At 37.3% G+C, this 26461-nt stretch overlaps 1 long non-coding RNA gene across 1 annotated transcript in view; it reads right to left on the reverse strand.

The window, feature by feature from the left end:
- The window catches only part of LOC108309878, an 86003-nt gene that overhangs the window by 57999 nt on the left and 1543 nt on the right, over positions 1-26461 (reverse strand). The gene's annotated exons all lie outside the window — the stretch shown is intronic.

Raw genomic sequence — 26461 nt, forward strand, 5'->3', positions numbered from 1 at the left:
ATTTGTTGCTATAAATTTCCCTCTCAACACTGCTTTAAAGGTGTCCCAGAGATTCTGGTAAGTTGTGTCTTCATTCTGGTTGGTTTTGAAGAACATCTTTATTTCTGCCTTCATTTCATTGTTTATCCAGTCGACACTCAGAAGCACATTGTTTGGTTTCCAAGTTGTTGTGTGGGTTTGAGTGTGTTTCTTGATCCTGAGTTCTAGTCTGATTGCGCTGTGGTCTGATAGACTGTTATGATTTCTGTTCTTTTGCATTTGCTGAGGAGTGATTTGCTTCCAATGATGTGGTCAATTTTAGAGTAAGTGCAATGTGGTGCTGATAAAAATGTATATTCTGTGGATTTGGAGTGGAGCATTCTGTACATGTCTATGAGGTCTGCTTGGTCCAGCTATGCATTCAAGTCCTGGGTGTCCTTGTTAATTTTCTGTCTCATTGATCTGTCTAATATTGACAGTGGAGTGTTGACATCTCCCACTATTATTGTGTGGAAGTCTAAATCTTGTTTTAGGTTGTTAAGAACCTGCTTTATGTATATGGGTGCTCCTGTGTTGCGGGTATATATATTTAGGATAGTTAGCTCTTCCTGTTGGATTGATCCTTTTACCATCATGTAGTGTCCTTCTTTGTCTCTTTTGATCTTTGTTGGTTTGAAGTCCATTTTATCAGAGACTAGGATTGCAATCCCTGCTTTTTTTTTGTTCTCCATTTGCTTCGTAAATCTTCTTCCATCCCTTTATTTTGAGTCTATGTGTGTCTTTGTATGTGAGATGGGTTTCCTGAATACAGCACACCGATGAGTTCTGACTTTTTATCCAGTTTGCCAGTCTGTGTCTTTTGATTAGGGCATTTAGGCCATTTACATTCAGTGTTAATATTGTTATGTGTGAATTTGATCCTGCCATTTTGTTACTGGCTGGTTTTCTTTCCCATTTAGTTGAATCATTTTCTTCATTGCATTTGTGGTCTTTGCCAACTGGTTTGCTTTCGCAGTGACTGCTACTTGTTCCTTTCTGTGCTTAGTGTTTCTTTCAGGAGCTCTTGTATGGCAGGTCTGCTGGTGACAAAATCTCTCAATAATTGCTTGTCCATAAAGGATTTTATTTCTCCTTCACTTACAAAGCTTAGTTTGGCTGGATATGAGATTCTGGGTTGAAAGTTCTTTTCTTTAAGGGTGTTGAATATTGGCCCCCACTCTCTTCTGGCTTGTAGGGTTTCTGCCAAGAGATCTGCTGTGAGTCTGATTGGCTTCCCTCTGTGGGTGACCTGACCTTTCTCTCTGACTGCCCTAAGCATTTTTTCCTTCATTTCAACCCTGGTGAATCTGAAGATTATATGCCTTGGGGTTGCTCTTCTTGAGGAATATCTTTATCGAGTTCTCTGTATTTCCTGAATTTGAAATTTGGACTGCCTTGCTAGGCTTGGGAAGTTCTCCTGGATAGTATCCTGGAGCGTGTTTTCCAGCTTGGATGCATTCTCCCCGTCATATTCAGGTACACCGATCAAGCGTAGATTAGGTCTTTTCACATAATCCCATATTTCTTGGAGGCTTTGTTCGTTTCTTTTCACTCTTTTTAGTCTTGTCTTGCCTTCTCTTTTTATTTCATTTAGTTGATCTTCAATTTCTGATATCCTTTCTTCTGCTTGATCAATTCGGCTACTAAAACTTGTGTTTGCTTCACGTAGTTCTTGTGCTGTGTTTTTCAACTCCATCAAGTCATTCTTCTCTAAGCTGGTTATTCTAGTTAGCATTTAGTCTAACCTTTTTTCAAGGTTTTTGGTTTCTTTGCATTGAGTTAGAACATGTTCCTTTAGCTCAGAAAAGTTTGTTATTATCCACCTTCTGAAGCCTGTTTCTGTCAATTCGTTGCACTCCTCAGTCAAGTTGTGATCCTCTGTTGTTGAGGAGTTGTGATCCCTTGAAGGAGAAGAGGTGTTCTGGTCTTTGATGGTTTCATCTTTTTTGTGCTGTTTTTTTCCCATCTTTGTAGATTTACCTGGCTGTGGTGTCAGGGAGCTGCTTGATGAGGTCACTTGTCTGCCTGTGGAGGCGCTACTGGGTTTCTAGGGACTCCTTCAGGTTACTAGGGAAGCTTCCTGTGTCTTTTTTGTTTATACTGGGAAATTAGGCCTGCCTCTTCCACTGACCTGTAGGCACTGCTGGGTTGTCAAGAATGCTGTCCCGTTACTATGTAGGCTTCCTCTGTTTTTTGTTAAAACATGTAGCCCAGTCCCACTCCTCTAGTGGTGGGTTGTGCCCTTCTTCCACTGGGCTGGATCATTCAGGGTTCAACTCAGACTATGGCACTGGCTGCGTAACCCGCTAGAGTCAGAGCTTCAGCCCTCTGGGGTTTGTAGGGGAGGGGAGGGACCCGCCCAGCCGCACCCTGACGTCTCCCCCTTTCAGCTTCCTCTCTCTCCCATCATGGGGTAGGGGCCCACCCAGCTGATCCTGCTTACAGTTCCCTTGCTCTCTGAGCTAGGGAAGGGGGCAATAGCTCAGTCCGCAGGCTCTTATTCAACTCCACGCCTGTGATTCCCAGTGCTTGACTGACAAAGATCCCCTGTTCTGTGTATTGCTGAGGCTTTGGGGTAAGCACTGTATCTGGACCGGACTGCCTGAGGGGGAGCCTCCGACTCACCAGTCAGATGCATTTTCTGGGTGAAGCAGCACCCCTTCCTGCCTCAGTCTGCCTTGAGTGGGCTTTGCCTACCATCGGGCCAGACCCATTGAAATACACCTGGTACCTTGGTTGGAGCTAGGAGATCTCTGGATTTCTGCATCTCTCTCGCTGAGTGTTGTGCGCTGGAGTTGTGTCTAATCGGCCATCTTGGATCTTCTCTGGTTGGACTATCTTAAGGAGTCCTTGTAACAGAGTGGCTGCAGCCCTAACACGTTATAGCTTTTTAACTTTATAGAAACACATCCTTTCTCCCACCAGGGTACATCTCCACAGAAAACATAATCATGTGAGTTCTTTCAAAAAACAAAAGACACTAAAGACTCAGAATTAGTTATGGAAAAATGTGTCATGCAGATATTCGTGCACAGGTGAGAAATGACTTTTGTGCAAAGTTATTTATTGTAGCATTACTTGTAAGACCCAAACAACTAAGTGTCTATCAATAGGATCTAGTTCAATAAGTGATGATGTATCTATACCATAGGACACTGGGAAGCTGTAAAAAAATGAGGAACCTTTCTTTATACTGATAAAGAAGCTTTATATATTTTTAGATATATAATAAATCTATAACAATATAGATATATAAATGTGTATATATTTAAAGCAAGGTACAGAACAGTATGTGCAATATACTACCTTTATAAACAAATAAAAAATAAGAATCAATACTTGTTTTTGTTTGTATATGTTTGAAGAAACTATGAAAATTTGCATACGATATTAAGTACAGTACTTATCAATGCATAGGAACTGATCAGAGGACAAGGATGGCAGGGAGAGTTTTATTGTATATCTTTCTGTTTTTTAAACCAATTTATGTTTTACTTATTCAACCCCTCAGACCTTCAAAGTTTCTTCTTTCAAAGTCAAGCCCTTTCAACGGACCCATGCCAAATGAAATCCTTGCAAGTTAGCCTCTCGACTCAAATACTTGGTATGGTATTTTCCCCCCAGATGGTTCCCCTGGGCCTTTGTATATTCAGTATGAGATGGACAGAGCACTCTTTTACATCTGATCTCTCCTTGTCTGGGATATACTCTATTTTACAAACCCACACAGACATAGGCATATATGATGACATATATCATGTTTACACAAATGAATCTTTTTCTGGTTACAACTCAAACTGTTATAATGATCAGATATCTTTCATGGACACCAAGGGTAAGAAAACCTCTGGAACAAATCAGAAGCAGAGGTTATTAAGCTATCAGAACTGTCTCTACTATGTACGTGTTTTATTCTTCTCTCTTTGTATAGATGGCTTCCTGTGGTGGAAAAAAAAAAAAAAATCCGCCAACAGCTCCAGGAATGTGTATGTTCTTGGTCCAGCCACACACGTAGCGCCTGGTATTTTTCTCTTTCTTGTACATAGGCGGTTCCTATTCTTGCTCTTGCTATTTTCTAAACTTCCTAGGCAATTCCATCAATTAGATTAATCAGTTGTACCTTGCTAGATTATTACATAACAGCCCCAACTCAATTAAGTGGAAAGAGATGGGTGAAGGGGCAATTCGGAGAAACTTATTTGGCAGTCAAATTGGTAGGTAAATGTCCATTATAATACTATACAAAGTATTTAACCTGAGCTTTTCCTAATTTTGCTGTGATGAAAGACTTTTTAAATACATTCCTGCACATTTACCAAATGATTTCCTTTGGTCAAATTTGTTTGAGGATTTGACTCATGAGTAAAAAATGATTTTCCAGAAGAATAGAAAAACACAACCAGAAGCAGGATATGAGCTTCCCTATATCACTGCTCTTTATCATATCATACTTGACATCATAACTTTTCATCTTTTTCTAATTTGATTACATATTTAGTTCTAACTTTAGTTATTTTGTAATTTTGGAGCTTATTCCTTGGTGGTTCCCTGATGTCTTCCAAGTCCAATTTAATTATTATTAATAAGATTCCTAAATTCTACATCTCTGTAATATACAAAATGCTTCTCTGATCAGACCACTTTTGAGCTTTATGAAGTTTCCTTTATATTCTTTGAAGTATGATATATACTTAGTCCCTACTATATGACTTTCAGCTCAAGCATGTGTTTCAATCATCTCTGAATTATTTGAAACACTTTATTCAAATATTTGCATGTAATACATGCTTAATAAATATTTGTTGAGTATAATGTGACTATGTGACTGTGTCTTTGTTTTTTGCTGCTACCACAGAATACCTGAAACTGAGTACTTTATATAGAGCAGAAATTTATTTCTCATAGTTCTGGAGGCTGGAAAGCTTAAGATCAAGGTGACAGGAGTTTGGTATAAGGGCCCAGTCTCTGCTTCCCAGATGGTGCCTTTAATGCAGCATCCTTCAGGGCTGAGGAATGCTATTCCTCATATGGCATAAGAGCTCAAGAACAAAGACCTAAAAGGGGCCAAGTTGTCTGTTTTAGAAAGGCATTAATCCTACGCATGAGGGCAGAGCTGTTATGGCCAAATAACCTCTTAAATGGTCCCACCATTGACTGTGACAATATCGGTTAAATTTCAACATGAGTTTTGGAAGAGACAAACATTCAAAGCACAGCAGATTGTAAGGAATGGAAAAATTCTGAAACCTGTGTCTAAGATTCATTAACCTGCAAGGCCATTTCTGTAATAGCAAAGAAAGGTAAGGTGATTTGCCAAAATCTGTCTAGTCTTTCAATATAAACATTCCCACCAGTGTAGACAGTGCCATGTTTTCACATTGTTGCTAAGTTGCAACCACTCTTTCTTTGAAATATCTCTCATATGGATATCTCTCATATGTATCTTTTTTTTTTTTTTAACACTACTCTTATTGCCATTGTCCTGGTCCAGGGTGTCCTGATGACATTTGTCTTCACGTAAGAAGGCAGAAAAAATTCTATACATATATATGTATATATGTTACACATATATATAATATATAAAACCATAAATGTTGAGTTACTTATATTAATATATGTTATATGATTATACTTATATATTTTTACATTTTAATATATGGGGAGGAATTACAAATAGAGATATTAACCAACTTTTTTGTTGTTGTCTTGGTGATCACTACCTCCAGAGTAAATTGTATTCACAGCCTCTGGGGAACATTTATTTGTCCCAGAGAAAATGAGGCACAATTTAACACAGGGGAAAACAAGAAGGCAATAGGTTTTTAAAAAATTTATAACAGAGGACTTAGTCTTGAAAGCCAATGAGCTTTTGATTTGGGAATTGCCCAGTTTGTTTTTAAAAGAAGCATTTTGAGCACTAAAAGATTGGCACTGAATATAAAAAGCAAAAACCCTGAAGAACTTGGTCTGTAAAGTTTATACCACAGAGATAAGAGTAGTATTTAACAATAAAAGGGTGAGTTTTTCTACCCCTACAAGGAGAGGTCTTGGTTGCTATACCAAGGGCAGATAAGAAAAGAGCTAGGAAGGAGCCTTACTCCACTTCTCCCCGGGGTTCAAAGCAGAATGAAGTTCCAGGGGCTAAGTGAGGTGGAGATTAGGAGGAGCCTCAAGCACCCCCAGTGTGATACCAGAGAACAACTGACAGCCAGTATACCCCAAAGAGAGGTATATATGTGACTGAAAGGAGGCCAGCAGACCCCAGAATCCTGACAGTTGGAAAAGGAGGGGGTTGTTTATAGTCTTCACAATCAGGAGTTCTGTGAGGTCGAGGTCTTCTAACATAGGACAAAGACATAGAGGCAGGCAACCAAAAACTATGCGGAATTCTTCTCTCAGCAGATGCCAGCGGAAGATCAAGGACAAATGAAGAGCAAATATCCGCTTCATGGTAACTGCGTAATTTCAGCACAAACTCCAGAAACTCAGATGTAACTTAAGGAAAAGTGTGTAGAAATAAATCCTGATTAAGGATTTTAAAATCTTAAAAACTGAGCTCCCTTAAAATCAATATGATTAATTTTGTTACCATTTTGTAAAGACTTAATATAGAGGGTAAAATGAGAGGAAAGGAATACTAATTTCTGTATTTATCTATAATATATAATATACTTAAGCATATAGTTATAAGTTATTACATAGTATAATTATATAATCACATATATACATAATTCATATTAATATAATTATATACTTAAATATTTTATATATTTTAATATTTGAAAATTCCCATATGTATGAAAAATTAAGATATACATGTTCTCAATGTCAAAAATTATAATTTGAGACCATGAGACTAAATACAGTATGATATATCTACACACACACACACACACACATTCTGTTGGTAGCAATTCACTTTATCCTGGAAAGGTGATATTAAATAGATGATGCAGCTTACACTTGATGGTATCTTAGAATCAAGAAGCCATGGTAGTATTTGTTTTATCAAAGTCACTGACATATAGACATTCTTGGAGAGGCAGAATGGCATATGATGCAGGGGTGAGACTTGAGGATCCCAGCTACACCAGTTTTGAGCTGTCTAGGGCAAGTTTTGTAACCTTTCTGGAACTAATAATAAAATTCCAAACTTCTAGGGCTGATGGAAAGGTTAAATAAATTAATGCCCATAAAGAACCTAGTTATGCATCTATCTCATAGTAAGCAGGAAATAAACATTAGTTATTATCATTTGGGAACATTTTAAAGCATAATGTTTGCTTTTCTTTGTCATACTTCTGAATGTTATTTATAAATGTATATGATCTATTATACTACAAAGAAACTCTTGGATTTTAAAGTTAGTCTTCAATTTACACATAATCATCTCCATAGCATGGAAAAAATTCTAAGACAAATTCTAAACTCATTCTTAATTTTAAAATGGTTAAATAAACTTAATTCAAACTGCCATGTGTAACTGAGATCAAGAGTCTGTGAAAAAGCCAAGCAAGAGAAAATAGGAGATTCCAAATGGTGCTTGATAAACATTCATTCAGCACCACAAATACTTATACAGGGGAAAAGATAAATGATTTAATTGGGCAACAGTTATTGTTAAAGGAAACTAAAGTGGAAAAAATTGAAATATTTAGGTATCTATCAAGAAGTAATGAAAGCCAGCTGTGGAAAAAGATGCTGTAAGAGACAGTTTCTGTATTACAAAGGAAATAGCTGTACAATGTCAAGAAGGGTGACATTCTCCCTTCTTGTGGTGGAGAGATGGAATGCAAGGAAACCCACCACAATAGTCCTAGCCACGAAAGCAGTGTCCACATATAAACTCAGCTTCTTCTTACTGTGCTGTGGTTTGAAGATTTTGCTTCATCACTGTTATCACCTTGGAGAGATCAGCAGGTGGAAGCAGAAATCAGCCAGGGGTGGATTGCAAAGAAAATAGAACTAATGATTAGAATAATGTTAAAATAGAACTAATGATTAGAATAACGTTATGTAAATGTGTTTCTTAAAAATTTGATGATGGAGAAATGTAAGGCATTAACCTAGTAAGAAAAGAAGCTGAGCTAAAGAAAGAATGGTTGGATCACATGTTTTTAACTTCTGTAATGTCTTGAGCACATGCACAGCCAGAAGAAAAATGATGGGTCAAAACCATGAGAACAGGGGATACCAGAGGAAGCCAGATTGGGCACAAGGCTAAGATTGAAGGCTAAGACTTAAAAAAGGGTAGAAATGCTGCCTCTGGGATAATAGGAAGTAGATAAAAATAGGTTCACATCTAGAAGTCTGATGATGGCAAGGAAGCTAAACTCAGGGAGTTTGTGCCTAACAGTCTTTTTTCTTAGAGAAGCAACTGCTAGATCTCTGAAAGTGAAGTGAGAAAAAATATGCTAAAAGAAAATGTTGTTAATAAATACCAGTGTTTTGTTTGCTCCTTTGAAAACACTGCTTCACTTTCTATAATGAGATAATTAAAGTCTTATCTCAAGAAACCTTGTTAAATATGACTATGGAAAACTCAAACTATAAACTTCTAGATAGAGTCTACCTAATGCAGGACTGATATCCTGCTTACATAGCTTTGTCTGGGGCTCAGTAATTGCTTTTGATAACATTATCTTTAAGCAATTTGGGGGTTGATGCTAGGTATTGACCTTATAATTTATTTGAATAAAATATTCTGGTACTTCATGAATATCCTTACAAAAAAATCAAAGAAACAAGAACATATTAGGGCCTTTCCCTAGTACAAAAAAAAAAAAATGTTAAGCCTAGGAAAGAATTGATGTGTCCCTCCAGCTTTATTAGAAACCCAAACCACTGATTATCAGGTCTGGTGTGTGCTGCTTGGTTGCCTTGAACAAATGAGCCATGGACACAATTATAAAAGAAAGACATCAGACTAGACACACTATCATTTAGAAAGAATTAAGACAGCCATATTGTATGCTAACTATCAGTTCATCTACCTCCTCCCTGGTGTCACTTCTCTCTAGAGGCTACTTAATCTCATTGAGACAAGACAGCCTGCCTAATTGATACAGAAAACCCTTTGATCTTATATCAAACAAGAGTTAGACTAAGAGAGGGATACAGCAGGCAAGATGTCTGTCTTCCAAAGAATTAACACTGAAGGAAGGAAAGTAGGAAAGCAGTAATATCTTACTGTGGAATTCCATAAACTAGGTTTACTCAAATAAGGATTGAAAAGTAGTAAGTCCATCCCACTGAATGAATAGGGTTTGTCTGTTCTTAGTGATAAAGCACAAAGAGTACTGCAGCTATGAAATCTTTCGAAATTATCAATTTTCAGTTCAGTGTTATAATAGTGATGGAAAGCACAATAGAAGTATAATAAATGTGAGAACACCTGCCTTTTAGCGCTTAACTGTAAAAGACAGGTGTTTGTCACCATCAAACTTTACTGCTACCATATACTGCCCCTACTAAAGAATTTTCTTGGAAAAAAATAAATTTCTAGGAAGAGACTTGTGATTTAAATAGCATACGGTGTGCTTTGTATAGAAATTAGTAACAAGTGTGAGAAACTGGCTTTGTAATGACCAGAGTATCTGTGAATGTACTTGTGTGCCTGTGAAGTTATCCGATTATTATTTGTACATCAAGAAAATCATAGAAATGTATTTCTCTATTCTAATGCAAAAGGTAAATTAATAATTATATCAGTTACAGTTTACATATTTAATATAATGGTGGCTTGGAAAACTAGTCCAAGAGTATAATCATATAAGTGAGATTAAATACATTTTGGTATTCAGGGAGAAAATATTAGGAAGAATACAGTGTTTTCTTTTTAGATACAGATGATTAAAAAAATTACATGCTCTCTAGTTTAGTGATTCTGCCAATTGGATCACAGCCTTGATATATATTTAAAAAACTTACGATATCTAATATTTGGAAAAGTATATCCTCCCACTAATTGGCATTTTTTAAGTCTGGAAACTATGAAGAAATACTACAAAAACAGTGTCAGAAAGGAATTAAGGCAGAATAAAGTAATATAGAGATACTTATAGACAGTATCTATAATGATGAATAACCAAATCCACAACAACAAATATTGATTTGAAAAGAGTCTGGTAAAAAATTATGGCTGTCTGATTAGAATAGAGTATATGAGCATCTTCAAAATAAATTCTGATTCTCTTGGGATTTTTCTTCTAGTAATTCACAAGTCTTTAAACTACTTACTACTCAATTGTCCATTTCTTTCTTCTCATTTAAAATTTACAATGGATCTTTGTTCTACTATCTTAAAGGCACCAGGGCTATTGTTTACTGAACTCCTATGAGACGCACTTCCACCTTTCTAAATGAATGCAGCACCTGGTTTTGATTTTCCTCCACATCTTCATTCTTCATCATCACCTCTGATAACTTCAAAATTCATGCTAGGGAGCCATGAGATACCTCAACTATATAGTCCCATAATCTTGCTACCTGTAATCCTCCAATCTCACCCTACCTGAGTCATGCACCAGCAAGATCATTCACTGAATTTAATCATTACCAGTGCTAAGAATATTCCTTCTCCACACAACCCCAGCTCTACCACTGTACCTCTCCATCTTCCCACCTCCCACCTCGCTTTATACTCACCAACTTCAATAAACACTAAAATCCTCATAGTTTAATGCATTCATTAACTTTCTATAAAATGGGACCGTCTTCTAGTTTCTTCTTTTCAGCCCCTTTTATCATCCTTTCTAACACTGTCTCCAGTTCTCATTACCCACCGTGTCAGTGGATAAACTTATATCATACATACTCTAGTTTGTCTGCTTTTGCTGACAAGCATTGCTGGAGAAAACCTGGGATTGCCCTGGCTCACTATAACATACTCACACTAGCTTCCACTGTGCTGGAAATGCTAACAGCAATCCTCTGATTCATTCCTGGGAACATTCTCTCCAACAGCTCTACAAACATCATTCTTGCTCACTTACCTCAAAGCCTTCCCTGTACCATTTTCCCTGTACCAGATTATCTTCCCTGTACCATTCATGCAAAGACTTCATAAAACAATCAACTATAAACAGGTCTCATCTACCCTCCCCTCCTCTTCACTCAATATATAGCTGTCCCTTCACTTAACTCTCTCCATTTCCATCTGCTGCAAGGGAACTATTACCACCATTTACCTAACCCCCAATCCTATATTGTTAACCTTGAGATCTCTCCTGAAGTCCAATGCCACATTAAAAGTTTCTTATAACATGTCCCAGTTCTTAGTCTAGAGCTGGTGTATGGTTGACACCCAGTAGATATTTATCATATGAATGAATAAATAAATGAATCTATACCTGAATATGCTACTTTCAATACGATTCTAAAAAAGTAGAGTTACTGGAAAAGAAAGAAAAAGAATCATCAAAGAGGAAGAATGTTTTCTTTTGTAGTGGAAAGCAGCTTTCTGCTCCTTCTACTCTAGCTGCTACTATTATCTTCAAATCTAGGATTGGAGCATTCTAGTGATTTTTTTAACTGAGGTTTTTTAGGGTTGTTTGGAATACGGAATTGGACATACATAAGATTAATCTAGCTGAAATAAAAGCAAACCTGATTGCATACGCAATGTTTTAAAGGGCAATAGTTAAATATATATTACTTAAATACACAGTATATCTAAAGTTATATCCTTATAAAAGCAGAACGTGGGTGAAATCACCCCCAAACCATCCTGATTATGAGCATCCTTTTTGCTACCTTAAGATTCTTATAGTCTGGTAACCACTGTGCTTTCTTCATTCTTCAAGGGTATTGGAAGTTTATGACAGTGTAAAAGATGGTCACTTACCACATTGTTCTATATGCTTTCCCACATGCTGTTTCTGTTATGTATACTATTTTAAATTTCTTATAATCTTGTTTAAATTATATGTTTATACATTTTAAATTCTATTTTTCTGATTTCTTCATCTATGATGTTTTTGCCCCTCAAATGTGGATAAATTCCAGGAAGCCCAGAAACAACATCTAACCAGATCTGAGAAGGGGAAGGAGAAGAATGGCAAATAAACATCTTCCAGTGTAGGGTTAGGAAGATATTCCCTCTTTCAATGTGTTCAACAAATGGGTTTAATAATGCACATTTCGGTATAAAACAGTTCACAACAGAAATATTTGCTACTCAGCCCAGTTATCCTGGGAATTACACAACATGGACCATTTTCAATAACTCTTTTCATTATAATGATTTCCTCCTGCTCAAGCAAGAGAGATGTACAAACCAGTTTTGTCTAGAAATGTAATATGTTGAGATACAAATAGACTGAAGAAAAATTAAAACACAAATATTTTCATCACTTTGGTTTGGTGTTATAGTCTTTTTCAAAGTAATTTAACTTTAAAACTTTCCAACAGAACATAAAGTTGCTTTTTATAACTTGTAAAAGCAGATTTATTTTAAAGACATAGTACAGTACTGGCATACCAAAACAAAAGATGAAGACATATTTTTAGGAGACCGTTGGTTTCTTTTAATTTTGTAGCTTAAAGATCTTGAAGTGCCTTTTGAATAGCAAAAAATAATACTATGTTTAATATAATTTAATATTCACTTAATTTTACAGTCTAATATAATAACCCACGTAGATTCTATAGATACTGTTACTTAATAAAACCATTCACTTATGTGTAAACCTCTTCAAGCATTCTGAATGAATCTAAGTATAATGTCATTCATTTAATCATTCATTCATTTATTCAGCAAACAGGTACAGAATGTGTGGAGTAAATTATGAGTTAATTCTCCAAGGAGTTTTTCAAATAATACAAAGAATTAATGTATATTTACATTTCACTATAACTTATAATAATCATCACAAAAGAGATGTTATAAAAATGCATGGGACTGTAGAGATCTGTGATAATTATTTCATTAGGGTGACAATTTAGTGCATAGAATTGTGTGTTTTACAAGGCTGCCTGAATGAAAATCACACAAAGCACTGCCCTTATTCATGGTTTTAGTCTGAGTTCTCAGAATTTTTTACCATGCTTGCCTACTTCTTGGGAAGCAAAAATTAAAGGTGCATTTACTTACTGAGCATGTATTGTAAGGCACTAAGCTGGGCACTAGTCACATATATTAAAAATAAATAGAGTATGTATGGTCTCCTCACTTGAGGAATTTCTAATCTAATAGAAGAAAGAAAAAAAAAGTTTCCACTGAACATGTCTTTCATTGTTCCTACATTCTCACAATCACTGGAGTTGAACTTTTTAGGCACTAAAACAACCGCATTATTTTATCAATGCTCCTTAGGAGTAGCAAGCAAGACAACTGGTTATGGTCAATTTTACGGTTAGTCCATGATTATTGATAAGAGAGTCACTGTTTTTTAAAGAAATAGACATTGCTGGTACAACCCACACATGGGTTAAAAGGGCTGGGATAGCATTTCTGATCAACTTGAGCAAGCAGCAGCCTTTGATGAAGAATCTCTGATCTTTAAAAGTAGGGTCTACTTGAAAGAGCAAAATTCTACCCAGGAAGTGAGAACTGTGAAAGATTTGGTTATGAGGACTCTTCCTGGTGACATGACAAGTCTTTCCCCTCCAGAACTCTAACTCTGTGAATGAAAGTAGAAACAGCAGAAGGAAGAGAGAGAGCAAATGCAGAACAGACTAGTGTATGAGAGAGGATGTATAGAAAAAAGTAAGAAAAGGCAGAACTTATGGGTGGGAAGGAGGGAGAGAAAGAAGAAAAGAAAGGGAAAAAGGAAAAGAAGGAAGAAAAAGCCTGAACATATAACACTAGTGGCAAGGGCTCAAAGGATGTGGTGACTGTACCAGTTGGACTCAGTGCTATGCAGTAAATCCTATGCCATGTGCACAGGAACAAGGACAGTAAAACTCTAAGAAATGACAGTGGTTTTTTTCTGGAAGAATATTAGTAATAATCATAGCTAACATGTACTTTCTATGTGCCAATCCTGTAAATGCTTACATGGATTAACTCAGTAAATCATCAGGACATAGCTACTTCAGAGGCTGAGGAAGTACTGCTTGAGCTCAGAAGTTTGAGGCTGCAATCAATGGTGAGCTGACTGCACCACTGCACTCCAGCCTAGGTGACAGAACAAGATCCTGTCTAAAAATAAAAATTTAAAAAAATCCAGGGAGTCGTATTCATTATCAACTATCTTATCAACCCAGATAAAGAAACTGAGATTCAGGGAAGTTAAGCAACTTACCCAGGGTCACAAAGCTAACAAGTGATAGAGCCTGGATTTGAACCAACATAGTCTGGTCTCAGTGTCCCTAGTCTTAGGCACTATGCTACTCCTCTCATCAAGCATGCAAGAAGCTGAAGCAATAAGCTGATGGATTGAGACTTGAATCTGGCTACCTCTGGCTTTCAAACTGTATCTCTCTGTGAGGAAAGACAAATGTTTTAAACAAAACTCACATTTGTTGCACACACATTCCAGTGTACGAGATAATTTCAATTAATTGAATATACTTGCTCTGTAGTCTTAAACATTTTATATTTTATCTTTGGTGTATGAGACAAATTATCCTTAAGTAAAAGTTTAACAATCCCAGCTGAAGGCTGCTGGTAGGAAATTGGAAATAAAATACCTAAATTTCAAAAGATTATACTAAAGTTATAACTATAGATAGTTATTCTTAACTAGTAAACTGTAACCTTGCCAAGGACAGGCCAGTTGCAAGCCTGGGTAATAGGAGGGGAGTTCATTTATTCATTCAAATATTTATTTAGTGCGCACTATATGCCAAATGCTTGTTTTGATGATACAAGAGCCTATATAGCAAAGTTCTTGCTCTCCTGTAGAAAACATTCTGGTGGGTATGGTGGAGGCTGACACTAAACAAATAAACAAATAAGCCTATTATGTGTCAGATTGTGACAAGTGCTGAGAACAAAAAATAAATTGGAGTAAGATGGAGAAAGGGAAAGGCTGGGGTGAATGCAATTTACGTAGGGGAGTCGGAGAATGCCCCTCTGGTGACTTTTGAGTGAGCCCGGAAGGAAGTGAGGAAGACAGACCTGTGGGTGAAGAGTATTTCAGCTGTAGGGAACAGCAAGTGCAAAGACTCAAAGGTGTGATATACTTGATGAGTTCAGGAATGGCAAGGGGGCCAGTCTGGATGTCATAGAGAAAGCAAGAGGGAGAGTGACGAGAAGAATCAGAGTAGTGGTGGGTAGGGTCAGATTGTGTAAGGCCTTACAAACCGTGGAAGGGACTTAGATTTTACTCTGAGAGAAATGAGATGTCACTGAAGGATCTGAATACTGAAGAGGACTGATATAATTTGGCTTTGGTTTTAAAAGGATCACTTTGACTGTGATCCAGGGTGATCAGTTGGGAGCCTATTGCAACAAATGCAATAGACCAGGTGAAAGATGAAGGTGGCTGCACCAGTGGTCAAGCTGTGACTATAAGGCTAGCAGGGTTTGCTGATGGATTGCCTATAGCATATGCAAAAAACGCAGGAGTCAAACTTGGTTGGTAAATTTTTGACTTGGTTGGTAAATTTTTGACTAAGTGATAAAAGAATACATTTCTTCACTTTCTATGATGGAAAAAAAACGTGGGTAAAGATTTTGGGAGGTCAGTTTTGGATGTGTAAGTTTGAGCTGTCTGTTAGACATTCATGCAGAAATATCCAGTAGGTAGATGGATATACATGTCTGAAATTCTAAGAGGATATCTGAATGGAGATATAAATTTTGGAGAGTCAATATGCAAATAATACTTAAAGTTATGGAACTAGATGAGGTTACCCAGAGTGAGAGTAGAGAGGGGAAGATGAGGTCTGAGCACTAAGCCCCAGAATACAGCAATCTAGAGGCTGGGAAGAGGAAGATGTAACCAACAAGGAGAGTGAATGGGATCGGCTATGAGGGAGGTCAAGAAGAAGCAAGAGAGTGAAGTCCTGGGGACAATGAAGGCAGCAGTTCAAGGAGGTGAGCAAGGAACGTGCATGGGACTTTTCCCTTGATGTCTTCTATTTTCTCAATGAAATAAAAAGCAAGGCATCATGATAATGAGGCCAGGAAGAAGGTGCTGGAAATTTGGGAAGATAGGAGAAGAAATGAAATAATCTCTGGAAAGCAGGATAGAGAATTGACTAGAGAAACACGGTAGCATTGCCTATAAGTGGTGTGCTGTTAAAGAAAGCTGCTCTTTTAGCAAACCTAGAAGAAGGTGGCTTGGAAGCCAGGTGCAGTAGCTCATGCCTGTAATCTCAGAACTATGGGAGGCCAAGGTGGGTGGATAGCTTGAGCTCAGGAGTTTGAGACCAGCCTGGGTAACATGGTGATACCCTCTACAAAAAATACAAAAAACAAAAATTAGCCGAGTGTAGTGGTGCATACCTGTGGTCCCAGTTACTTGGGAGAGTGAGGTGGGAAGATCACTTGAGCCCAGGAGACAGAGGTTACAGTGAGCAGAGATCATCCCACTGTACTCCAGCCTGTACTCCAGAGCAAAACCATGTCTCAAAAAAAAAAAAAAAAAAAAGGGGGGGGGTGGGTGGGTTGGGTGGCTCTGATTTGCAAAATTCAGTCTCAGACTTGCTCAGCTTCAGTGTCAGACAGAAGATTTGCAGAAGTCGTGGGAAGGACTCTAACAGAGTTAGGGCCAACCCCATGGGAGCATCAGCCTATAGTGCTTGGTCACAATAGGGCTGCATTAGGTAAAGTATTTTCCAGGGTGGCCTAAAACAACTGGAATCAGAGAAGGCCTGACACTGACTAGCAATTGAATAGAAAAGCCAAAGGTGAAGGCTAACAGTGAGAAGAGGCCATAAGTTTGAAAAGAGTTAGTCAGCAAGTGGGAAGCAGTGTAGGCAGGTAGGGAAAAGGAGAGTGAAATAGGTCGGGTTTGTGGTTAGAGGTGAGACAATGAATCCTAGAAGGATCATGGAAACCTATTTTTATGTGCACAGCGCAGGGAAAGGCTTGATAACTTCCATGGGAGTAAATGAGCTTGCAAAGGAACAATTCAACTGCTGATTGTTAAGTCTTAGAAGATACCTCCAGATGTCAGGCAAGACCAGGAGGAAAAGCTGGCAATGCAAGACAAAGAAACATTGAATCAAGAAGTGGCAGAAGTCGTTTGTCATGACAGCTAAGAAAGAAGAGAATATTGAGAAAATATTGAAAACCAGTGTTAGAAGTGTAGAGCCTAACAACTAAGAAAATCTGCATCTGACTGCATCAGTGACAGTGTTGAAAAGAACAATTTCATGAAAGAGACAAAGGAGCAAACATCCCTTAAAGGTGAAGGAACCTGGAACTGTAAAATCAATGTCCACATCTGGAATGTCCACCCCAGAGCTTCTATCGGGTAGGCAGCACTGACTACATAATTTGCATGACCCAGTACAAAATGAAAATGTGGGACATCTAATTCAAAAATTATTAAGATGGCAAAGCAGAAATTATACCATGTCTAGGGCTGGTGCTACACTGAAGGACCCGTGAAGCTGGCGCCACAGACAAGAAAGAAGAAAAGTAGAATGTCATCTGGAAACAGCAGTGGGTTTCTCCAGGATGGTAGGTCTGGGTGTTATTTTTGAGACAGAGCTAGGCAAAGATAAAAAGCTCTCTACTCCCTGTGCCACTAGATATTTTTATTTGGCTGCCATCTCAAATTCAAAACCTTCATCAAGGCATCTTCTTTTGCCGTCTTTCTTTTATCTCTTGTGGGCTGCACCATTTTTTTTTAATACCTCAAACCCAAAACCTAATAAGGAGTTTGGTCCTATGCTTCAGTTTCATTGTCTGCAAAATGGAGATAATTGGGTTTAAATGGGTAAATTATGTAAAGCGTTTAGAGGTATCCTGGCAGGCTGTATACGTGTTCACTCTTCTCATTGTTTGTCTTATTTACCAAACCCTGTCAAATGTTTACTTCAAATTCTCTCTGGTAGGCATTCTTTCTTTCCCCTCTTTCCTAGACTATCACCCGGGGTCTTTTCACCACTCGTAGGATCCTGAAGATTGGCTTCTCGGACTCCCACCTCCTGCACCTGTGACTGCCAAGTCATCTTTTCTTGCGAAGCTTTTGTCCTATCACTGCTCCAAGAGCTATCCTTTCTGCTTGAAGATCTTAAATCAATTATGTTTTCTGCCCAATAATCAGGTTTAAGTTTCCCTGCCTGGATTTCATGGCTCTTTTTGACATATGTAGACCCAGGTGGGTTAGACTGATTTAGCTTCCTGAGCTTCCCATCCACCACTCTCTATGCTTCTTTTGAGGGAGGTCATGATGGTGCAACCCAAAGATGGAGACTGAGGGTGTTGGAACAATAAAAATGAAGATTTTTTTTACCAGCCATGCCTAAGAGTTCAGCCTCAAAGGAGATAATATGGAATCCATGATAAGAAAACAGGTAAATAACCAGGCACAGTGGCCCAGGCCTGTAATCCCAGTACTTTGGAAGGCCGAGGTGGGCAGATCACAAGGTCAAGAAATCAAGACCATCCTGGCCAATATGGTGAAACCCTGTCTCTACTAAAAATAAAAAAAAATTAGCTAGGCATGGTGGTGCATGCCTGTAATCCCAGCTACTCAGAGGCTGAGGCAGGAGAATCACTTGAACTAGGAGGCGGAGGTTGGAATGAACTGAGATTGCACCACTGCATTCCAGGCTGGTGACACAGCAAGACTTTATCTCAAAAAAAAAAAACAAAAAAAACAAACAAAAAAAAAACAATAAGTAAGATGTGGCCTAGAAGTGTGTATCAGGTGACTTCTGAGGTGGAAAATTTTCTGATGGCACCTGTGTTTCTTATGATATATCTTTTATTCAACCTATACTTACTGTTCGAGGATGCTGGACTAGGACTCAGATATAAAGAAAGTTCTCAGCCCCTCCTAACTTCGAGTCCATCATCCTTTATAGCCCCATGCATATAGTCCTATATACATTTTTATAGCCTCTCTTAGTGGGAGTCAGTGGAGAAGAAAAGCACAGGAACCATGTGGTCAAGGTACCTGATGGCCTATGGATAAGGATAAGAAAGCTGTGAGAAAAATGGCTGACAAGGTAACATTTGCATATCAAAGGCCAAGAAGCCAAGGAACTGTGGAAATATCCGTGGGAGGTTAAAAAAAATGCATGGGGACAAGTGTGGTAGGTCGCTCCCCTTGAGTGTTTTTAGAGAGAGAGTATGGGGTAGGAAATGCAATGTCATGCTAAGCCAAAAAGATAAGGCAAGTGGTAGGGAAGAGACTGATATGGTGATTGTATTAGTCTGTTTTCACATTGCTACAAAGATACTACCCAAGATTGGGTAATTTATAAACAAAGGAGTTTAATTGACTCACAGTTCCACATAGCTGGGGAAGCTTCAGGAAACTTACAATCTTGGTGGAAGGGGAAACAGGCGCCTTCTTCAAAAGGCGGCAAGGAGAGAGAGCAAGCAAGAGCAGGGAAAACTGCCTGATAAACCCATAAAATCTTGTGAGAACTCACTATCACAAGAACATCATGGGGGAAACCACTCCCATGATCCAATCACCTCCCTCTCTTGATACATGGGGATTACAATTCAAGATGAGATTTGGGTAGGGACCCAGAGCCAAACCATATCAGTGGCAAACATGGGGACACTCAGCACTTCAACAGAAATGGAAGAGGACATAGTGACTATGGAAGAGTAACCAGTGAGGGACCTCTTGCAATAAGGCAGAAAACTATGGGGTTTTAAAGAAAAATACCAGCAAATATATGGGGTATAGATTCAAGGGACATTATGGGGTGGTCACTGTGCCACATTGAAGCAGTAAGAAAAGGAAAAACAGAACTACGTGGAGGGAAAAGGGTAAGAAAAACAGCAAGGAACAGAATAAGGAGATTCAGCAGTACTGAGATAAGATCTGAACAAGATGCAGAGGTCTCCGATGAGAAAATCCACCCTCTCCTCCATTCCTCACATACCTAGAGTCAGCTATGGTTTTTGTCAAGGCCCGAGATAATCTCGGGTGTGCTGTTTCTTGGGTTGCTCTTCTGCAATAAGTGGATGTTTCACTCCAGTTAAAAAGAAAGACATGTCCGTTAAAGGATAGTTATCTCCCGCAAGATAAAAAAAAAATGGAAAATATGATTTTGTGAAAGGGATACTGACTATACACAAATATTTATTAAATGTCCATTACATGCAAAATGCATATAGCAGAAATGCCTGCTATATTTAATCCTCACACCAGCCTAATGTGGCAGATTATAGTGCCTCTACTTTAGGGATAAGGGAAATTGGTGATCTGAAAGCTCAAGAACAGCCTAAGGTCATAATAAAGCCAGACTTTTATTCCATGACTGTCTCGTCCTAACTGCCTGTATTTCCCATCCCTGAACATCTAGAGAGGACCTTCAAACAATGCACATGGTCTGATGCTGTGGAAAATAAGAACACAGAACAGCTGTTCCTCTACTCACGTTTTAATAACGGCTTTTAATCAACAACTGGAGAAATATGCTAGAACCTTTCAAATTCACAGTATATTGCCTTTGACCCTCCTACCCCCCCCTTCCCACTGTCTCACTAGAGTCCAACTGGCACGGATGTTTTTAATAGTTTACAGATAAGCTTCACGACACCTTTGAAGAATTTCTGTGATAACCCAACATTTCTAATCTTGGATATCCTGGTTCTACGTATACTATTGTAATTTATTTATCACATTTTTATTAATGAGGGTTGATTAATTTATCACTTTTAGTTTTGGCCAAATAATTAAAGCCTGGGTCCTACCTCCCCATCTCTAATGGAAACACTAGTGAATTTCCCTAATGTTTTTCTAGAAGTCTTCATTTCTATTCAGTCTTAAAAACCTACAGGGTTCAGTTAGAGAGAACTAATATAATCCACATTTGAAATCCAGATACCTCTCTGGGTTGCAGACATCAGAGTCCTATCCTCCCACATTACTCTTGTTTAGGAGGTTTATAAAAACAGTTGTATAATTATGGCACCTGGCATGTCACGATGCTCAGAACTATAGCATTTTCAAGCTGCAGCAGCTACAGAAATCATCCAGTCAATAAATTATAAATCATCATTTATTGATGAGGACCTTAAAGCCCAGAGGCTTAGTGTGTTGCCCAAGGTCATACAGGTAGTTTATGGCCAACTCCAGTTTAAATTTCAGGTCTTTAAATACCCAGAATAGCAACCTCCATTATATCTTTGTATCTTCTCTTGTGAAGATAAAATTGTTTGTTGTCTGTCTCCAGACTATTTTATAATATCTTTCTGAATGATAAGAAAACCCATTTAATAGGAATGGACACTGAAGGTCAGAAGAATTAAATGACTGGTCAGTGAGGATGCAGTGAATAGTAAGTACCAAGAGGGAAAGAACTGGGAATGAAAACACAAGTCTTCTGACTTAGAAATCAAGGATTCTATCTTTTAGGACATAGTCACATAGATATTAAGGATATTGACAAATAAAATTAGCAAACTTTCCAAACTCTGGGCTCTATAGTATCTACCTCAAAGTCTAGTAGTTGCTCTTTTTAAATAAAATATATTTAATTGGAATTTTGAGGCAACAGAGATATTTATCTAAACACATTTTCTTCAACCAAGATTTAAGAAATTTGGAAAACGACCATGAAATTTATGGCACAGTGGTCAGGAGAAATGTACCTAAACACATTTTCTTTCAGACAAAAATGTTTTAAATGACTAATATCGGCAACACGAGAAAAAACAGACCAAATTTACCCCAAGTAGCAGGATGACCTGGCTTTCCTGTTTAAGCAACATGGAACACCAGTCATCAACTTTCAAATGTTATTCTACTTATGTCACGGTGTTCCAGTCTGTTCTGTGCCTGCTTGGCTCAGCAACACTCCCAGAAGTGGACAAGAACCATTGCTGTGTTCATTGACCACTTACTAGAGCCAGAGGGCACAAGCAGGAGTTGGAGGATTGTTAAAGGGAAAACAAGAGTAATATGGGAGGATAGGACTCTGATGTCTGCAACCCATCTGCTGGATGCTTTGGTGGACTCAGGGTGGCTCAGTAAGATAGAAAGCAAATTGCCTCAAGGAGTTAGAGCAAAGGGGGATGTCTTCCAGCTGAGAGAATTTCAAAGGTTTTATGGAAGAGCTGAGCATTGCAAGGGTGATAGGACTTAGAGAAGAGGGCTAAAAAGGTAAAGAACTGTAGGTAGAGAAAACGTATTGCTGAGGTCCTGAAATTGGCACATAGATCCTTAAACTTTATTAAAATACTTTGCTAAGATTATCTACGAAATTATTCTAATGTATTCTCTGAAGGAAATAGAAAGAAGTAGTCTCAAAGAATAGGGTCTAAAGGATGTGAAGTCAACTTTTCTGCAGACAAACATTTATTAGACATAAAATGCTTGCCAGTTATTGTGCTAGGTACTGGGGATGCAAAGAGATGAGTAATTTTGAAAAAATTTATAACAAGGTTTAGCAATCAGAACCTTGCTTCAATTTATGGTAAAATGTTTGATCTACAGACCTATGTCATGATATATTTTCTTCTAGGCATTCAAATAATTCTGCAAAGAATTCCATTCTATGTTATTTTCAGGAAAAATCCAGAATAAGACAACATAAAATAGATTTACATGTGAATATAGATCATAAACAGTATATAACTTCATTTAATAAGACAGATTTAATTGCATCATGGGATAGACACAGAAGGCCATTCATTCTGAAAGAATCGGGTTGCCTGGCTACGCCATACCTCTAGCACTAAAGCTGCATCCCTCAGCCCCACGACTTCAGCATGTGCTTCCTTCGCTTGTCCTTGTTGCCAGGCCATTCACAGAAGTTTCTCCCTGAGTACCTTCTTTGTCCCTCCTTCTACCTCCAAGATCCCACTTTATCATCATTCACCTCCCCTGCATTATACCTTCGCTGCTCCAACTGAGTGATCTAGCATGTACACACCTTTTAGCTCAACCAAAAGCAACTATGGCAACACAATTTTTAGGCCATGTGTGCAGCTGAGATGCAAGTATTATCTCAGAAAAGAAATGTTAGAAGCCAGTGAAAATTACAGGTCACTGTAAATAGAAAATATAGGTATTTCAATGTGATTATCACATTCTTTTGTAAGTATATTTCCATAGTTATTTTTCTGATTACTCAGAATTCTAATATAGATGATGAACTGATCTTAAGAACATGTTTCAAACATGTCATAACGATATGCCAAGAACATACAGGTATTCACACACACAAAGGAAAAAGAAGATATGGGTGTCTATCAAAAGGGAAAATTTTTAAAAGGCGATGGCAATTATACAAATATGAACATAGTGCTGACATGTTGCACAAGGAAAATTATAGAGTAGTAGAACCAATGGAAGCAGAATGTTCCAAAAGATAGTAATGTTTTGTTTTGTTTTTTTTTTTTTCCTGCTTAAATGTTATAAGCTACTAGCTTGTATGTATTTTTTTTCTCTCATGGCAGATATCAAAATCATTTCAAGTTTCACTGCCCATATGCAATCCAATAGATCACATGAAACAATAAAAAGCGAAAAAATCCAGGTCATTTCTAAATTGACAGAAATAATAGAAGACTGAGCTTTAAAAATCATTTAAAGCTCAGAATTTTACAAAGCAAAAAGTTGATAATACAATTGACTTTTCCTAAGATATTTAGCAAACTTTCAATAATATAGTTTAGGGGAAAACCCAAGAAAATATCTTGGAAATGCCTGAGAAAGGGGAGAATAATGCATTAAAATGCACTGCATTTATATTATCCTATTTCTGTTTAAATTATAGTTTTTCATAATTAATAAAGATAACATTTACACAAACAAATCAGGTTAAAAAGTAGGGTAACTGGTTTCAAAGCTAAACTAGAAATGTTTTTTGAAATGTGTAGTAGGTTATAGCAATATTTCATTTCTGAGTTTCTGAAAAATGTATTTTATAAACTCAAATAACCAATATAAATCAGAAATGAATTAGACTTAGGTGTACATCATGCAATTATTATTTTTAAATAAATTACTCATTTCCTTAACAAGGTTAAAAATTATAGACCAGAATTTAAAATTTTGTTTAAGTGAAAACAAAACTGTACAGATATTTGATATATAAATGCTCACACATGAAACACATTCCTTATGTGACACTAACAAGTCTTTCAGTGTAAGTTACACCACCATATTTGGAAATAAGTCCATGAATTCTAATTTTTAAATACCTGTAAGATGATTTGCAACTTTAGAATATCTGATATGTGGTGTGAAAATACTGGTTGGAGTCATTATTCTAGAGTCCTATATATTCATTCTCAGAAGACTCCTAAACAAAGAAGTTGGAATTTGGTTCACAGTTCATAAACTCTGAACAAATTCTGTTATGATAACCTGTTACCCACAGCAGAAGTTATCCATAAACAAAAATAATCTGGTATTTACTAATTTTTTACAATCAATTGTAAAACTTTCTTGGGTCTGAAGCTTTAACCAACTGGGATTTAATGTGAACCATAACCAGGAAGAGTGAACAATAATAAATTAACATAAAAGATGGCAATAACAGGAAAAAAGGACAGAGAGTTAATACTCAGTATTAACATATATAATTAAAGTTTCATTGTTTTTTACATTGCCCAAATCATCTAGTAACCTAAATCATGGAATTTCTGATCTAACAATGGTTGCTGTCAAATTCAGTAATTAAAAATTCAACCCAGTGTGGAAAAGACACTTCTCTGTTAATTTCGAAAATATTTGTAGCTTGCTATTTTTTAAATAAATGATTTATTCAAATAAATTCTAGTCATGATGTGCTGGTTCCTATTTACTGGTAATTATTTCTGGATTATAGAAACATGTTAATTACCAGCAAGTAAATCTTGTTTTAAAAAGCAAATAAGTGTGAACAAGCACCAAAATGGAGGATACCCATTTGTGTCTCTGGCTTAAAGTCTAATTAGTGATTTCTAGTGATCCAATATTTAATGTAAATATAAAATCTAATGATTTTCTTTCTTCAATTTGTAAGGTATGTGAGATTATAGATAGCTTTACAAATGCAAATTTTGTTCAGAAAACTGGATCTAATTTTAGAAGATATGCTCTTAACACAAAATGTATTTTATGAATTATCTTAAGCTTAAAGACATAGAATTATTCACTTTTATTTTTTAGGAAAAAAGTATTATAATGCATTGCAAAATATGTGCTACTGGAAATGCATCAGTTTTTATTTCCCTAGCCTTACCTCACACTGTAATATAGAATCAATTTTATAAAGGCAAAATTTTGATTTACTGTGAGATTAATAACATGGTTTTAAAGTCAAAAGATTTACAGAAGTATTTCCAACTCAGAATTTTGCCAGGTTTTAATTTTTCTACAAAGAACTGAAGTAAATAATTTTGTGAAAATTTTGCTTTTAGATGTTTTAAAGGGTTTCAAGTATTCTACAGATACAGATTTTGGAGAATACTAAATTCTTTCCAAAAAGACAGCTATTTCAAGTTTTCTTTTACTCCCTTGTAGAAAGTTTTAAAGACTTTTTTGGGTCCAAAATCTCATTTTCACCTAAAATAATTGTATTCAAGGGTTTCTCAGCAGGTAAAGTATACATTCTTACAAGGTTTCAAATTTCAGAATTCCAGTAATGCATTTAAACTGAGCACTCCTCTTTGTGTGTATGTATCTACTATCTGCAGTTCTATTATTTGCACTAAATTTTAGTCTTTTTAGCTCCTCTGAAATACGTTAGTGAACCCTCAGCAGTTACTAACCACTTAATAATTGTGAACCCGCCAGCCCCTTCAAGTAGATCACATAAGAGTGCCTGACAATTTCCAAACCATATCCTCTAAAAGGAAAATATAGGGCTTTGTGAGGCCGAAAGGAAGCGAAGGAAAACAAAACAAATGTAGCTCATGCTGAAAGTGAAAAGTGCTTGGACAGATTAGTATTTCTTTTCTATAAGGCATCCTGCCAAACTTTTTCTTTTTTTTTTTAAATAAGAGTTATTTTTTGGTCTGATTTTTCAGTTTCTTGTAAAGTATTGGTATTTATCACCCCCATCGGCCCCTCATAATTGTGGTTGGTTGTTTTCTGTTTTTCCCATCCGTCCACGTCACACAGTGAGGATAACCCCCACTTCACCCTGTCAAAACCCCAACTCTTGGAGACCCTAGGTTTGGAAACTCCGCCGACTCCCGACACGTCCCCACTCTCTCCCACTAACGCGGCTTATTTTAGTCGCGGGATCCCCCTACTCCAGGTTCAGTGAAAGCCGGAAATTTTCATTTAACTCCCCCACCCCCGCCCCAGCCCTTCTAGCCCCCGACGCGGAGACCGGAGCTGGGGAGCCCGGAGCTCTGAGCATTGTGGGGCTCGGCCGCCTCCCCTTTCTCCGGAAGGCTTTAATTTGCACACTAGCT

The sequence above is a fragment of the Cebus imitator genome, unplaced genomic scaffold (assembly GCF_001604975.1).
Source record: "Cebus imitator isolate Cc_AM_T3 unplaced genomic scaffold, Cebus_imitator-1.0 Scaffold98, whole genome shotgun sequence".
Classification (NCBI taxonomy): Eukaryota; Metazoa; Chordata; class Mammalia; order Primates; family Cebidae; genus Cebus; species Cebus imitator.